A 5,661-nucleotide genomic window follows, 5' to 3' on the forward strand; every position below is an offset into this window, starting at 1 on the left:
TATATATGTTGTTAGTTTTTAAGTAAGTAAGGAAAAGAATGTAACAATTACAAGAAAAAAAGAGGCATAGTAATAATCAATAGAGACAATATAGCATTTTGACCCACACTCCACTCTAGTAGGTGGAGGTAATGCACACCACAAGTAGTTTGCCAACTGCCAATAAAAAATATGAAGAAGAAGAAGGCAGCCATTTTTTTCTGAGTGTTGACAATAGTGGGCACATGTTTTTATGGCATGTTTGGGACAGTTAGCTGATTAGACTTGCTGTTAAAGAGGAATATATATTTGTTATGAAGTGTTTTGCTTTAAGACATGGGAGACAAATTTTTGTGGCCAAGAAATATCATTAAWAAAGGATTATACCTTCATCCTGGATGCCATTTTGGATCAGCTTTGGTCAGAAAATGAGGACAAATTATGCATCAAAAGTAAGTGAAAATATTTATTTTTTGCTGCTGGTGGTTTTATAAGTTGTGTGGATTGTATTTCTTTAAAAAGTGGTAATTTATTTGTTTTTATTTTTGGCATGTTTTGTATGTTTGTTGGTGGGGATTTGCTGCCCCAGCTGGGATTCATATCGCTGATTATTAATAATATTGTTTTTGTAATCATGCTGCGAGTAAATATGGCTGGTAGAATGAGATTTATGGTGGTTTACCTTTTGTTTGAGCCCTGATTGAAGTCTTTGTGTTGAAGCATTTCAAAATTTCAGTATTTGAAAAAACTGAAATTAAGACCTGTCCAAGTAGGATCGATATGCTGGATTATATTATGTCTCAAATTTTCATTTTTGATGCTATTGTTACGAAATTTGAACTGGTAACAGCTGAGAACCCTATATTTAAAATCTCTCTCTCTCTCTCTCTCTCTCTCTCTCTCTCTCTCTGCGCTTTAGATAAGATACAGGCTAAGGAATTTTCTACATAGAGCGGTACTTCTTAGTACTTTGGGGATGCTTTTTAAGGAACTTTAAGTCTTGACAACCTGCACACGTTAAATGTAAACTATATTTTCATGACCAATTGGACTTCAGACTATAGGAGAAATAGAAAACAAAAGACACAAGGTCAAAATTATTGATGTAGGCAAAGGTGCAACTAGTTTTATTTAAAAAGTATTGCTGGGAAAAAGAAATATTATGATATAACTTAAACTTTAATTGTTTTAGTAGTGTGATTTGTGCAGTAATCAAACGTTTACTATTCTGTTTTATTTATTTTAATCTTTTTTCTTCATTCAAAGTATAAGAAGTGCTGTGAAGAAAATATGTCATATTGATGTAAATTACAAAAAAATGATCTCGCTGACAGGAAACCCTGGGTAATATTTCAGAATGGTTTCAGGTTAAGATGTATGCAATTCTGCTGACAAAAACACCCTCATTGTCTGCATCCTGTGTAGACACGGTGCTTAAAAAAGTTGTGTGTTCGTGTGTATTCCTGCCTGTGAGTGTCTGTGCGGGGGGAAGTTGGGCCCACACAGTGGAGCTTTGTGAAACTCTGCCCATGCAGCCGGGCTGAATGGACTCTTTCTGCACTTGTGTAAACCCAGGGGCGTTTCTGGCGGCGAGGCCACGCCTCAGTGACCCCTGACCCCCACCTCTGACCTGCGCTGGATTTGATCGGGAGGTACTTTTTGGTCACCATGTGCTTGCGTGCAAAGGCAAAAGTGGGTCAACTGAGATCTCAGTGTGATCCTTATTTTCAGCATGTGTCGTACAATATGAGTGAAATGTACAGGAATACTTCAAGATGATTTTGTTCAAATTATCAAATAAAAACTTTACAGGATTTAAGCACAGCCAGCTTTTTTAAAGAGTGCCTTTTCAACCCCAAACTTGCATAGCTTCAACTCTTTCTGACCCCTGAATGACCATGGTCTCTGTGTTTACCAAGTTCCAGGTTTGCTCACTTCCACACACAGAGAAAACGTCCAAACCTGCACCAGGTTAATGTGTGAAATGGCTTTGTTGACCTAGGTGTTTTATTTATCAAGTGCATCTTTACTTCTCCATTCCGAGCCTTCAGCTGCACCCTCAGAGGACAAACTGCAGCTCTTTAAAAAAAAATCCTCCAGATCAATACATCTCTTGTCTTGAATGGGAACAGAATGGCAGTCCCACAAACTGGACTTGTTTGGTCAGTTTCAGGTGAAGGGGATCCTCGACTTAAGACTCCGCAATCATTTCTCAGTCAACCAATAAACTGACTGTGTTAATTAAAAAAAAGAGGTGAGCATTGTAAAGATAAGGCTGCTAGGAAAAAGACAATAAATCATGCAAAGATAAGTTTGTTTCTTTGAAAAGCAGATATGTTTTACACAAAACAGCAATAACAAGTTAATATTTACACYGACTTTTTGAAGCAAGTAAAAATAGTTAAATTAAAAAAAAAAGTGTGTACACACTTCTACAGCAAAAACACACCTTTGTCATGGGAGGAAATGCAATTGACTTTTACAGTGCTGCATCCATCCTTGGAGACCAAAAAAAAAAAAACTGAAAAAAATAAGCTTTACTTAGAAAGTGAGCATTAATAACTCTCCAGGAATGAATGAGTTTATCCTTGGGAAAAAGACTGCAGATGATTTATTTTACTCTGAAATAATGACTATGCCCTTGCTGTGTATGTTACGGAGGAAATTTACAACCTTGTGTTGTACAGAAATATGGTGGAAAAAAAAAAAGAAAAGAGATACTTGTGTATAAYTGACAGAATCATTTTAATGTCATGTTTTCCTTAGAAAAAAATAAAATCTTGATTCTTTATCCCAGTTTTAATCTTGTATTTCGACCACAGCAGTTGGGACTCGGTGGTAAAGTGAATGTTTGATAGTTTGACCTCTGAGATGTTGAAGTGTCGTTTTGGTTTAACCCTAAAACTCAGAGTGTGTTTTGTGAAGGACATCCTGGAGTAAGAACAAAAATAGATAAAAATGACACTTGTTAGGAGCAGATATTTTATCATTTGAGGTACAAATTGAAATGGAACACCACCCTGTTAAAAAATGTTTTTGAAAAAGTATTACCAGCACAGCAGTGTTAAGGCTGCCCAATCTTCATCCTTTTTTCCATTTTATTTTTTTTAATGTTTCAAACTACATAATCACTTGTCGCCAAAAGTGTTGTTATTGATTTTGTTTGTGTTTATGTGTTCAAACCTTTCAGCAAAATATCTCCCAAACCACTGGATGGAGTTTAATGAAACACTGGACGTTAGGGCTGTGTATTGGCAAGAATTTGGCGATACGATACATATCATAACAGAGGGGTCACGATACGATTTATCCTGATATATTGCAATACCATATGCAAGGCGATATATTGCAATATATTGCGATTTTTTTGTCCAAAAATTCTATTAAATAAAAACCTCTTACAGGGGAAAAAAATGAAAAACCAAAATTCATTGTCTCAGACAATTCTAATATCACGTAAACATACTTTTGATACATTTAGCTGTGTTCTGCTTTGTATGTGTTTTATTTTATTTGTTTAATATTTCATCCATGTTTTCAATTATTAGACTAAATTTGACAATAAATAGTTTGAAAATATATTTTTGCAGCTTTTAGTTTTTAATATTAATTTACAATATGGTCACCCAACACTTAACAATGGCCTCTATCTCAAGAGGTAGGGGAGCCAAATGTCTGGCTCACTGCTGCCAACTAGTGGTCAGAGGCTGAACTACAACATAAAAATGAACGGCTGGCAGGAAAGTTGACATTTTAAACCTCAATAAAAAAATCGATACAGGGCTTTAGAATATCGATACAGTATCGGGAAATGAAATATCGCGATATTTCAGTGTATCGATATTTTCTTACACCCCTACTGGACGTACATCTGTAACTGATCAACATTTAAAATCAAACCCATTCAAGGACAGCCGCAATGCTAAGCAAACCTAACCACAAAAATGACTTTAACTTAGCAAATTGCTGCTAAAAAATGTGGCTGGTTAGTTGAGGGCAGGTTTAAATAAAAKAAAAGTTCTAACAAACAAGACCAAAACACAGAGCGACATGGAGTTCTGCATGACAAGACTCAAGATCAATCAGAAGCATAGATCTGACCGTGAACATGAGAAACCAAAGTGTGTGAGGCGATTAGTTAACTGGAACACTTGTGCTGATCACACACACTAACAAATGTGTGACAAGGAAAGACAGAAGGATCTGAACAGAAAAACAGAAACCAAACAGCCAGTTTGAACAGATTAATAAAATACAGAATAACTGAGAAACAAACAGCAGAATCAAACTGAACATACTGATAAATAAAGGACAGAGAATGAAAACATGAAAAATTAGCACTAATAAAAACACCATGAAACACCAAACCTGTGACTTTTACAAATATTGAGGTAAAACTTGGTGAGATAAAARAGTTTAATAGTAGAAAGAAATGCCATTAAAGACACACAAACAAACAACTATCTACACTTCAATTTCTTACCCGTGTCACAGTCTGAATTTGTTTTTCTACCTGTTTTCAATTGTCCCCCGTTTGATTCCCTCCATTCGTTTTTTTTGAAGAGCTGCTTAATAGCCTCTTTCCTCTTGGAGAAGATTGCATGGACATCTTGGAAGGGCCAAAATGCCCAGAGAAAGTCTATTTTAGTGCGAAGTCCGTGTACTTAAATTTATCTTACAACACTGTAATGAATGAAAGGAGGACTCGGGTGTGAAATGGAGGGTAAAGAATGTGGAGGAGAAAACCAGAAGCAAAGTGCAGACAGAAAGACAACTCACTACCTTGGTTCATGACTTATTTAATCTTTATTAAATTCATTTTAATTTTTTAAATAATCTCATAATCTCATTTATATATGTATTTGTTTTCCAGGACTGAAACCCAATCAGTTTCAATTTGTTTCTGRAGCAAACCACTATTATAAGCAAACTCATCTGCAGTCATCAGATCAGAACGTTGTGACCAGGACTGGAGTATTTTCCTCCCATAAATAGCAGAACTTGCTCTGTTTTCTTTAGAGCACAGTGTTTTTTTATCTGTGAACTGGGACTTCATGAGCTGAACATTACACAGACAGTTTGAAACTGTGTGATCAACAACACAAGGACACTAAGTGACAGAGTGGTGAAATAAAAACTAATCAAACATTCTTTGAAGAAAAGCACATCACATTGTTGTACATGCAAGGATTAATTTCTGCAAGTTTAATTAAAAAAGTGTCCAGTGGTTCATATTATATTTTGCTAACAGTAGGACACAGACATGGGCAAAAACAGTACTGTCTGATTTTGCCGTTTAGTGTATAAATGTTTCACCCACAGCAACCCTGGCGTCCAAACCATAGGTGTGATGATGAAAGTAATAYGGAGGACTCAGACTCTCATCAATATATAAAATCAAATCTGTTTTTTTATTGGCTGCCTGATCGTTTGTTGCAGTGAACCATAAAATATGCAGCAGCAGTTTATGGCCTTTTATTAAAACTACATGCAAAAGTTACATAAATACATAGAACATATTTTCTCTAGGTTTGAGCTCAGTTAAGAAGGTAAAACTAGCAAACACTGATTGGTGTCAGAAAAAAAAATGCTAATTGTTTAAAATTTAAAGGCACAGTGTTTAGGATTTGTTGTTTTCAGCGACATCTAGTGGTTGAGTGGTTGAATCATCCTCCCTGGTCC

The sequence above is a fragment of the Austrofundulus limnaeus genome, unplaced genomic scaffold (assembly GCF_001266775.1).
Source record: "Austrofundulus limnaeus strain Quisiro unplaced genomic scaffold, Austrofundulus_limnaeus-1.0 Scaffold21, whole genome shotgun sequence".
Lineage (NCBI taxonomy): Eukaryota > Metazoa > Chordata > Actinopteri > Cyprinodontiformes > Rivulidae > Austrofundulus > Austrofundulus limnaeus.